At 30.7% G+C, this 13400-nt stretch overlaps 1 protein-coding gene across 1 annotated transcript in view; it reads right to left on the reverse strand.

The window, feature by feature from the left end:
• Positions 1-13400, reverse strand: part of LOC106869746 (twitchin) — a 238288-nt gene that overhangs the window by 35581 nt on the left and 189307 nt on the right. The window lies entirely within an intron of this gene.

The raw sequence follows: 13400 nt of genomic DNA on the forward strand, positions 1-13400 counted from the left end.
TTATTTTTTGATTTAAAAGTTATTCTTTAATTCTTTTATTCATTTCAGCCAAGTGGCTGTTGTCATGCTGCAGCACTATCGTGGTTATCTTGATCAATGACACAGTTTTGTTCCTAACTTATAAAATCATGACCGTTAGCTTTCTTTTCTCTGTATCTGCTTTCAATTCCCAGAATCAGTTTTATTCTCAGATAGACCTTGTATGTTATTTACTACCTACATACATAACAGAAGCAGTATTTACCCCAGTGGTCAACTGCCACGATCAGTCCCTTGATGGTTACACCTCTCACTACTTAAAGAAATACATGGCTGTTGTGAACATGTCCTCCCTACAAGGTTGGGTACTCCAAACACACCCACCTAGTAGTACCTCTGAATGACTAAAAGTCGAGCGGGGACCCTTTAATCCTGACACAGATACTATCTCTAATGCCAGTAGCATGACAAAATTCACCCAATCTTCACTGTCAGGTGTTTGGTGATAGGAAGGGCATATATCTGTAAGAAATTCTGCCAAAATATGAAAGATCAAATGATGGAAGTGCATAGCATACTCTTTCAATTCCACCACAGACAACATGTCGACTACTGGTTGTATGATATGATACACCAGCCACACTATAAAGTGATTGCCGAGACGATGTGAATCCAGCAATAAAAATTGTATTAAATAAGCAAAAACAAAAAAAATGAAAGGAATGATCAGTATAGAGAGGATTCTTTTGTTTCAGTTCAGATAACCTCACTAATTCTGGTGGCATGATAAAATGCACTTAGTCCACACTGTATAAGTGATTGATGGTATGAAGGACATCCAGCCATCAAAGACATTCCAAAAATAACTGCATTCATGACTTCAGAGATGACCCCTTTTTCTCTGTTGCAGCATCTAACTAGATGATGAGAGAATGCACCAAGGGGGAAAATACTGTGTGATCCATCCAAAACCATGCTAGCATGGATTGATGTATACAAAGTGATGATCATGTAAGAATGTATTATATATAAATTTACTATAACAGAGGCATGTACATGTATATGTAATCCAAAAATACTTTGCTTTTTTTATTCTAAGTTAAGAGAAGTAGTGTATATAACTTATAAGGCATAAAACATATTGTTTTATATCGTTTGTTGGAAGAATTTCGGCTTTTTCATTTAATAAATTTCATATTTATTTTTGACAGAAACATTTAAGTGATATGACTTTTATTTTGGTTTCCATAGATTTTCATTATATTTTTAAATTATTGATATAAACTATTTGTTTAATACCTATGTAAGTGTTCCTAGTTATATTATTTAAATAACGATATTATATGATAAATATATATCGTTCCACATATTTGTTTTGTTTATCTTGCCCTTTATCAATTCACAATCTAAATTAGAAAAGAATTAATACTGTTAGTACAATTAATTTCTCGTCACATTTTGATTCAATACTGCAAAACTGCAAAAAGAATCAAATGAATATTAAGTAAAATGGAAATAGTTCAGTAGATTATTACGTATATCCTGTATTTCTCTAGCAGCTCATTAGCATTAGGGATATACATAAAACACTGAGAAAGATGCTCCTTGAGAAAATTAGATCAGGGTTTTAGTGTGTAGACATTTTCAAGTATAGAATTTTTTTTTTTTAAAAGATATACAATTAAGATCAGCAAAAACAGTATATCAAAAACCAATGGTTTGTAAAACTTCTGAACACAGTTTTTAAGGGAATGATCAGAAGAGGCAGTAGGGGTAAAAACTTAGCATGAAGTCTATACCTTCCCTCGGTCAGTATTTTGGACTTCCTCCTCGAAAACCTGGAAAAAGTGAAAAACGAACAATAGCATGCCAGTATCAATGTTCTGGCCTATACATTGTTGCTGAGTCCTCAAAATCAAATGCAATATGTCCCATACACTTAAACCTTATTCCCCTTTTCACAAAAATAATTTCAATATGAACTCTTTTGATAACACTATTTTGATCTATACTAAAAATAAAATTTAATTCCTGTTCATTTAAAATTATAAGACTATAATTTTTATTCTATTTATGAGAATATCTGAATATATCTATATTTGTTTCTACTCTAGAAGATAATGTTTTTACATTGCATGCTATAGTGGTTCATACAGAGCTCAATTACAGAAGGCTGACAGACAGATATCCTAAATAAAGTTACTATTCAATCATAGTTGACCAATGAAATTCTAGATTTTTCATTTAATCTTACGTAATATTTCAATATCTTAAACCTAAAAAGTAATTAAACTAGTCTCCTTGTTTGCAAATAATTTCATTAATCAAAGTATAAAAATATATAGAAGAAAACTATCTTATTAAACAAATATGTCAGTTATAGAAATATAGTAGGGTGAAAAATTTCAGTCACTTGAGATAATTTAATACAGTCACTAGAAAAAATCTCCCTCTAGGAGTGTTTAAAGTCTAAAAACAACAAACAAGAGAAATAACCCCAACAAAATCAACTAAGTGAAATTTGTAGAAAATATAGAAGATGCCTATGGAAGTGGATCATATCTTTAAAGTCAGCTGGTGAAAACAGTGGACATATTTCAATTTTAATAGATCTCCATATTCTATGATGTTGACAAGACTAACACTCATCACAATATCTACATATATATTTATAATTGATGTATAAACATCAAAAAATATATCCATGATAATTTAGTGCTCAACTCACAATGCAGCATTAACATCACAATGTATTATTACAATGCAGTAATTCCTTGGTTAAACAAATTTGCATGTATATACAAAATTGGACTGAACAATTGCTGAGACCAGCATATTTAGAATTAAAAGTGAAAAGCATAAATTTCACACAAAGCTCATAATTAAATTATGAACTATATGTAAAATCTATGCTTTACTACTTATCATACACACACACATACACACAGAAGGTGGATGGGTAATTAGATATATCTGCTTCACTGAGGATATCTAATCAGACTTAACAGACTTTCTTTCTTTCACCTTTTAGGTTTATCAGAAACATGATGCATTCACATTTGCATTGTCTATATTTTTTTTAATATTAGTTAGTTGGTTTTATTGAAATTAACTCCCTTGTTTGTTGATTTTTAGACTTTTAAACTCCACTAGAGGAAGTTTTTGTATATTCTTTTCTAGTCTACACACAAGGCCCGAAATTTTTGGGGAGGGGGCCAGTCGATTAGATCGACCTCAGTATGCAACTGGTACTTAATTTATCAACCCCGAAAGGATGAAAAACAAAGTTGACCTTGGTGGAATTTGAACTCAGAATGTAAAGACAGACAAAATACCACTAAGCATTTCACCTGGCATGCTAACGTTTCTGCCAGTTTGCCGTCTTCAAAGTTTTTGTATATTGACTGCAGAAATATTCTCAGTTAATCAAAATTTTCATCTCACTATATTATCTATGTAAATCCCTATTACATTTATACCTTGTATACAAAATTTTCCCTGAGGTACTTCCCCTCAACTAGATATTAGTTCATGAACTAATGTTTTAAAATATACTTCTGTCTAAAAAGGAAGGGAATTAATACAAATAATTAAATACTGTCAAATGCTTCAACTGATCGTGCAAGTTGTAAATATTTATATTTCAATGTTTTTCAGAATTCCCCAAGTTTTAATATCTCAGGCATAACATAGACTTTATCATAATATTAAATGTTATTTCATTTTGAGAATGTAATTTTTGAATGCACAGTTGAAAAAATAATAATAATGAGCTTATTGTCTGCAGAGCTCAGGTGCACTACAACTTGTATGTAGAGTTGTAGCTGATAATGCAAGGGCTGCATTATCAGAAAGAGTTACAATGGGTTTCGAGTTTGCTGTTTATAAGCAAGTTACAGTGTTGAGAAGACTGTAATTTTGTTTTCATTTTGCAGAGAATATAATTCTCAGTTGCTTAGGTATTCAACTGCTATTCACAAATTAGGTAATAGGACTAAATTTAGTTCAGTTGGTTTGGGAATTCCAAACAGTAAAATAAGTTTCTATAGCAAAACCATTTTTTCATCTATCCTTGCAAAACCAACATTTTAAACCATTTTAAAAATAATTAGTTTTTAATTCTTCTTGCAAACTTAAACTGATATTAAGCACTAATTATATATAAGGTAAAATTTATAATGGAGATTTTTCATGTTATAAAAATCTTATTTATTTAGTCTATTTCTATATTTTTTTATTTTCAATAAAATATTTATTTAGCATTCATTTAGCTGTGATCTTAATGCATTGACAATATGATTGAGCTCATTAATAAAAAAGAAAACTAAAAATAATTGATCTATGTCACTTGAATTAGACACTATAATTACTTTGTGTAATTAATTGGATTTCCAACAAGCTTATGTATACATAGGATTTATTTATTCAAGATAAATTGTGTTTTTTTTTCATGGATAGCGCCTAACATACTATTTAATTTGACACTGATATTTCACTCCTAAATGCCTTAACTGAAGTTTGTTCCTGTATGTATTTGAGGATAATACAATTTCTAAATTCACGGCTTCCAGTTACATTTCCTACTGGGTAATGCCACTGATTGTAAGAAAATACCAGTGGAAAAAGTTCTCAAGTCCTGCTGTTGGAGTTCAGGAAGTACAAGGGCCCCAAATCCTCAGTAATCATTCAGTAAGCTGCCCTACTATCTGGTATTAACCCTGTATCTTGTTATCTCACTTTGTGACTTTCAACAATATTTTGAGGCACTCACACAGCCTATTTAATTGCGTCTGGATTATTACAGGAACTAACAATTTTTAGCGATAATTCCTGAAACTAGTTATCATCTTCATCTTTTCTACCAAACAATCATTTAAATTTAGAATTATTTTAAAGTTTAAAAATAACATAGACCACAGTTTAATCCCTCATAACTTTCTAACACCTTCTAAATGTAAATTACAATTCTTGTTTAAAACAAAGTCTCATCCCCTGCCTCTAACCCATTTATGTTGCCAAGTTTGCTCTATCTATTTCAAGCCTTTTTCAAAAAGGTGGAATCTTTGCTTGTGTAGAATCTATTCTTTGTAACGCTCATCCCACTCACGAAACCTAAATTCATTTATTCTGGCTAAAAGTCACTTTTACCTATTCTTCTAAGTTCATCTCTCCTACTAACTGAATAGAACTCTTCAAATTCTATGTTGTCTATCCATAACTAATAAAATGTGCTCTCCCCTAATTCTTCTGGGACTGCTAATCAGGTGATTGATGCTATACTCATAAATATACCCCACTGAGACATTTAACACTCACATTCCCAAGAAAAGAAAAGTGTGCATCTATGCTTTGCATTGCATGCAAGCTCTCTTGCCCCCTAAATTGTAACCCTATGGTGCTTGTTAAAGGAATCCCTGATAATGTTTCCAAACCCTCCTATCCCTGATAATGTTTCCAAACTCTCCTATCCACCAAGCCATGTCAATAGCAGATTTGTTATTTACATTTCTGATGATGAGTAGTTGTTGGGGAAGCCTGTAAGAAGCAGCCTTCCTCATTTTGTTCTGAATTCCCACTTGCACACAGAAACACACAAAAAAATGTTCTCACATTATCATTTTCTAATTTCTCTCATGCATCATAAAGTGCTCAACTTCACTCGCCCCAGCAAGAAGGAACAGTAAATGTTCCATCTGATTTACCTCTTCTTTTCACCAACTCTTCAATATTTCTGTCTTCACAGTGAAATATCCCAATCAATGCAAACATATGATAAGTGTCCTATTTCTAAGCAGAGCTTTCTTTCTGACTCTGCCAGCAGCCATCATGCTTACTTCCTATTGCCATCACCTCAAAGATGATGTGAACAGTGTGAAAAAAAAAACTTCCTTAATCTCCACTCACTGACTACAGTATATTATCTTAAAGCCAAACACACTGAAGGTTTAGATATCCACATGAGCATTAGTGATCTCTTGCCCACAAGAACTTTAGCAAAAGCAATATTTCAGTCCTTAAGATTATTGAAGAATTCATCCATGACAGTTAGAGAACTTTCTAAACAAGATACCTGCCAAAGAGTAATTTTTCTTTAATTTCTTGATCAAAGGTTTCTTGTCAAGCACACCATTGTAGTCAGGTACTCCTTTGAATGATTGCTTTTGACCCATGTTCTATCAAATCTGGATTCTGCGATGTCTTCTGTTTTCTTCTTTCCATAAATTGATGGCTTTCATGCTTACTTAAAACTACACACATATTTACACAAATCATACCACTCTACTCTTTTTTAACATTTCACACTCAAATGCTCTCTACGTTCAATTAAGATGTCTTCATACTTACTCCTTAACCTAGTAAAGCATCAAGATACAATTACTAACATAGTAAAGAAACAGTGTTGCACTTGTACTTCACCCTTTCTACAAATGAACAACACAGAACTAAAGCTGTCAAAGCCACTGCAATTGCTAAGCTTCAAAATCTTTGCTAAGGAACATATGGTGATCTCACATTTTGACAAAAACCTTAGACCTTTGCTTAAGCTTCAGAATTAATCTAAATTAAGATCTATAACTGAAGTGTGAATTACATAGTATTGATTACATATCTGGGATGGTGCTGTTCCTACACAAACGTACTAGACTGCATGGCTCCACTATGTAAATATCATTCAGGTGATTGACAACTTACGTCCCATTCTCTGCCTCTGTGATCATTACCAAAATGGCTACTGATCCACTGAACTAGGAAACTGTATGCTATCCTTAGTCAAGCCCACCTGACCTAACTGCAAATTCTTATTCATAATTTCTACTGTGTTTCACCTAACAGTTTCTCACAGTGCAATCCTTCCTCACCCCTACTGGTTTCAGCTGGAATTCTCTTCTTAACTACATTTTTTTACAGATATTAATTCAAGCTAAAAATCAGCTGTAGTCTTATAACCAATCTGGGAGAGCCCCAAAGATCATGGACACCACCTCTTTTCTTCTGAGTAAATATTTAAAAAAATTGTTATTTTGATAAAGTGTTTGGAAAAGTTAAGCATTATTACATTTAAGCTTTTATACTAAACAAGGTATTGAACTTTCAGCTTTTGAATTGTAAGTAATTTTCTCATCATTGGTGATGTACTTTTGCAAAAGGCACTAAATTTATCTGGTAATAATCCAGAAAGATCAAAGACAGAAAGATAGCAACACAGAAAGAAATATGGTGATAAAAGCAGAAAAATGGTGAGGAAGCATGAGTTGAAATGAGAGAATGAATGACTGCATAATGGTCTGCCCAGCTGACTTAAATCTAAAGTAAGCACAAGAACTTGCATCAGCTGAATTTAATTCAGTTATAAAAAACATAAAGTGAAGTATGTTTATGTCAATAGGCTGGAAACTGAATGAAAATTTTATATTTTGAATGGAAAATGACTGAGAATTGATGAATATTTTGTTGCTCCTTTGAATGAATCCTATTAAAATAGATATCTAGTTTGAACATCTTCAACAAATCAATTCAAATTCAGTCACAAACCATTGGTTAGCCCAGGGTTATAGTAGAAGACACTTGACCTAGGGGTTGCATAGTGAGATTGAACCTGAAATTATGTGATTCCAAAGCAAACTTCTTAACCACACAGCTATATCTACTTCATTCCTTCATTTCTTAAAAGTGTTACTGTTTTATGTTTCAGAAATGAAACGTAGTAATTTTATTTTCTTCAAAGCTCTTCAACGATCCACTGAATATGCTGAGTTTACTTGCATGAACAAGATAAGCCAAATGCAAATGGGCTGAGAGAGCGATGGCTGATATATGCAGGAGAGATGACAGCATTGGTATAGATACGTGATGGCAATAATTGATAAGCACAGAAGGAGATAATGTCATGTTATGATAGTGGAAAATGCTTGTAAAAAGAAGACAAGGAAGCTATGGGAAAATACGGTGCGTTCAGATCTCAAATTATTGTATTTCATATATGAGATGTCATTGGCAGAGATGAGTGGCAATATGCCTTTCTCAAGGGCTACCTAGAAATTGCTTCATTAACATGGATACATAAATATGATTCCCAGTTAATTAGCTCATTTGACTACTTTATTTGGTTAGGATAGAGATTTGTAAGTACAACAAATGTGTGCACAGAAGAAATGGAATTTCAAGTATGTCAAAGAGTTGAATCCAATATACAGGATCATAAAAAGCCATACACATTGTAGACAAGTTGTAGACAAGTTCTGTTATTTACGTACATCTGAAATTGTACAGTAATGAAATCAGAAGCAAACAGAAAAAGACTTAGATATGCTTTGTTATTTTGTAGATTCTGTTGACTCAATTTATGCCTTCTTAAATAATTTGATATTAATACATTGGTAATGATGAAATTATAACAGTAAGAAGAAAAAGACGATCCAACTACTTTGGTTCTATCAGATGGTTTTATAAACTTCGCCTTTTTGCTAAAATTATATTGTAGACTGCATAAATACCAGTTGTACTATGTGGAGTGTATTAGTTTTTCGTTCATATTAAATTTAGCTTGAATTCTTTCTTTTACTGCAAGTTTCTTTCCTGTATTTTAATATTCTGAAATAGTATCTATTGCTTTAATTTTTCGTTATCAAGATTTGTTTTGCAAATTATTGTTCACTGGAAACGACTGTCTAATAAAAGATATTGCAAGTATTTTCATGTCCTAGACCGGGACTGCCATGTTATGTTGGCAAACAATCTTTACTCCAAAGTACTGTTGCTGAATATCTCTCGTTGTGAGATTTAAAAATAGTAATTTTCTATTTTCATGTCATTGACTTTTTGTGATTCTTTTTTCAAAATTATTAAATACCACTAAAGTATTTTTAGTTAACTTTTAGTTAACTTTTCCATAAATTTAAGATGACAATTAAAACATCTCTTTTAAAAGGATGTTCTATAGACTTTAAAATTTGTGATTAGTTTAATTCAGTTTCACTTCATAGTATATTATTATTCATATGTATGTAACTGTTAAATGGTAAATCCAAATATAAATGTGTACATCGATTTCTGACATACTCTAAGCTAAGCTGATATGGAAAATGTGCTTATTTATTGAGAGATTTACAGCAGAAGATAAATGTCTTTCCTCGAGAGTAACAGGGATATAAGTGAAATAAAATTAACATATATCACTCAAGACTACATCAAGAACTCTGCCTGCAGGAAATATGTCTACTCTAATTCACTAATTTAATAAAGTAATCTTTTAAAAGTAAGCCATGAAGGATATCTCTCAATATTATGTAATCATTTGAAATTAGAATCATTTTATGGGTGATTATTTACATGTTTAGTTAACCCACTAAGATTTGAATAAAACAGTGAATATTATGTGTATGTATATAATATATATGTATATATACATATACATATTGTGAATATACATATATATATAACTCAGATATAATAAATTGATCATTATAATAAGTTCATAATTATATGTAAAAATTATTAGATTAGTTGGTAGTTTTGAAATGTATGATAACTAAATAAGATATATGGGAAACCAATAAATGAATAATTAATTATCAGTTGTAGTGGTCACTGTATATGTCAAATGTAACAAAATAGTCACATGATTTAAGTCCATTTCTTCCTTGAAATAAATTTAGGAGTAAACTTTGCATTATTTACAGACTACAAATGAAGAACATAACTGTTAATACATTCATCTTTGAAAAAAAAAAATTAATGTTCTTTTATCAAGTATATCATTAACTAACTGAAAATGTTTATTTTCTATTTATTTACTTGTATGATCTTTCTAAAATTTTCACTGGCTGTCATTTTACTTTTCCTTTTGTCTTTATTAAATTCATAAAGTTGCTCATCTGTTATTTTGCCAATTATGCTAAATATTCTCTATTGTAACATGTAAATTCCAAGCTTATTTGTTTCAAATTATTTAAAAGAATATGCATCGAAAAATACTGGAAAATTTAATTCTCTGCCTCATTATTAAAATTTTTAATTCTTTAAAACATTTTTATTTTTTAACAATGTTTATATATATATAGAATAATTTCTATAATGCAATCAAAGGAGAATCTTAAGCTCATATCAGCATAATTAACGTAGGTGATTTTATTGTTAAATACACTATCAATACATCATCTTGAATTACACTAACGTTTTTAATAAATGCTTGCAAATTCAAAATCAATTTTGGTGTGTCAAATGCCATAAAGAATATAAATAATCTGATTAAGTTCAAAATAGTGGAAAATTGTGAAAGCATTTCAGAATATTTAGTACCACAATTCTATTCATAGGAAAGAATTGTATTATATATTCAGTGTTGTGTATTTAAGCATATCACATGACTTTACTTTATTAAGAATCACCCAACATAATCTCTTTTAGAACATATTTATAACATTTTTTTAAAAATTTTACCTTTGCCTATTCTTTAAGTAAAAATTGTTTACTTTCTATTCAAAAACCAATTTCTACCTGAACTTTTCCACTAAGTTTGCAAAGTTTGTATCTGTGTGGATCCTATTCCCTTCCCTTTTCACCTGTATATTGAACTTGGACATCTACAGCAAAGACTTTTAACTACTCTAGTGGAAATATATGTCTTTAAGATCATATGTTTCCACTATCAATCACCTTACTTTCTCAGTTATCAGCAATTATTCAAGCATGCATACTCACCATGAAAAGAAATCATTAAAATATTCAATTGCAGGGACTTGACACCTTAGAACCATTTAAAAACACTAAAATACATTTGTGATATATCGTAAACAAACATTTAACACTACTGGTTCAGATATCCAAACTCAATTGTGACTTAAATAAATCCTGAAAAATCTATCATGGATATTCTACATTACAAAGACTACCACAAAAATTCATTTTCTTCCTTCAGGCCAATATTTGATCTCTGACCAACTGCTAATATTTAATACTGCTCAAACATGACAACACTTCCTTCTCTATCTCCCACACACTTACACACATGAAACAATGAATCCCATACATTTGCCACATACAAGAAAATTTCACCATCTTTAATGTGTTATTCATCAACACCTAACACATAAAATTAAATTTCTGTTCCCCATTTCTTTTTACAATAGGTGCAAGGGGTCTTTCTATTTTTCATTATATCACCTCCATCTTAACCCATGTGATGAACTTTCTTCTTTCCCATCTGGTACACCCAATGAGTTTCTTCTACACCCTGCACTAAGGAACCAATTTTCTTTTTTTTTTTTTTTCAAAGATGCATCTTTTCAACAGCTAACTTGCAGTCCAGAACCTGCATTAAAGAGCCAGATTCTTTCCCCAGAGATGTAGCTTTTCTACCACTAACTTATAATATTTAAAATCAAACATTAACAACACCTATCTTAACCATACAACAATTAACGAGAAAATTGAAACAGAAAGGCCCCAGTCATGGGAATCTTATTGTTTTTCTAGGATTCTTGATTAACCCCCAGTTATAAATAATAAAAGTTTTGGGGGAAAAGGGAAATACAATAAAATAGAAATACCATATACTGGATAAACTATCTATTTTAGAATCTACAATATCTACATTTTATATGAGAATCTGCAGAATAAGATTCATTACTTAGAATACCCAGTGAGGTTTGAAATTGCCTTCACTGTCATATATTTTTGTCATCGTTTCTGATAATAACTAGAAAAATTTGCAATTTTTTTTAGATTTCAAATTGTCACTTATAAGAAATTTAGGAAATAAAATTAAGTAATTCTTTTAATGGATAAAACGAAGGCTCTAAATTAAAAGAAATATATATATATTATACTGCATATTAGGTATATAAAGTATACATTTTAGAACAGTTTCTCTATCAATTTTATATTTACAAGGAAATATTAACTACTTCTATATTGCCACCTATCTTCTCTCTATATCCTTCTCCTCTTATGCTTGTACATCAATACATTAATTACTTTCATTATATATGAAACAGAAACATACCAGTAATGCTTAAAACAGTCATATATTTTCATCTAAATGAAATAAATAAAGTTAATAAAATACAAGTCCATTGTATAAAAATTACATTGTCTATTTATTAAAAAAAGTCAAACTTTTAAATTGTGTATCATATTATGTTAACTCTGATGTTCATATGTCCTCCATTGATTTTATGTATGTTTTGGTCTGTCATCAGCATGCAACACACTGAATAACTGATGAACATTTTTGAGTGAATGAAACAAGCTAATAACATTAGTTGCATGTGGATGACAATGAAAATGTTTTTATGAAGTAGTTTGGCTTTCAGGTAGTGAATTTCTCATTAAAATTTTGAATAGTTCCTCATTATCTATATTAACCAAATATTTATTTTTCATTATATACCCTCATCAATGGTTAGATATTTATATAAAAGGTTGAAACAAATTAATATCAAACAGAATTGCTTTAGTAAAACTCTTCTGCTTCTGCTAAGTCTATCCAAGCTTAATTTATTAAGCATCACTTAATTCAGTTAGTTTTTTTTATATATATATATACATCTGTATCAGAGTTGTATTTTCATAGATCTCTGTGATCGATTACATTGTTGTCCAGTTTTAGTTCCTGCGACATTAAATAGATAAAAGATAAATTCATTTTTTGGCAGAATGTTGATCTATAAGAGCATAGGTATTGGCCTGGTTAACCAAATTAGACCCCTTAGTAGTATATACAGAGATATTACAGTATCATCAAATATCATAAACCTCACCTAATGTGGAAGGCTGTTTTTATCAATATATCTATATTAGTCAAGACAAACATACACAACTATGCCCACCACTTATGACATAGAATTACAATTCTTGTAATTTGACACTTTTTGTAGTAGTATAAATAGCTCTCTCTGATCAGTGCTGAGCAGGGAACAAACTGACCTTGACCAATGATTGTTAATTTTCTAGTGTAGTTGCTGATTATGCAGTACACTATAAGGCAGATGGACTCAGCTATTGAGAGTTATATTTTAGCTACATGTACACAGAACACTATTATTGACAGAATGTGAACTGCCAGCCTTTCAGCTCTTGATTTAGCATTTATGCTCTCAGTTTGCATTGCACCTATCTACGTCTGTGAAATGTTTTACATAACAAAATTGTTACAACTTATCAATAAAATCTATCTTCTTTCATTCTCTAACTTTATTTATACAGCTACACGTATATTTACCCAAGAATTCAGGGGAAATAGTCTTTAGATCATCAACATAGCTTGTATTAACAAATATAAAGATATAATTTATTTGTATATAGGCATGTGGTTTATGCAGTCTAACACCCAAGAGATAGGGAGTAATGCATTAATTTATTTTCCAAGGTTTTAATGACAAAGCTGAAGTAGGGCGACTCCAAATGGGAATAAAAGTGTC

Source organism: Octopus bimaculoides, chromosome 7 (genome assembly GCF_046866305.1).
Source record: "Octopus bimaculoides isolate indiv1 chromosome 7, ASM4686630v1, whole genome shotgun sequence".
Lineage (NCBI taxonomy): Eukaryota > Metazoa > Mollusca > Cephalopoda > Octopoda > Octopodidae > Octopus > Octopus bimaculoides.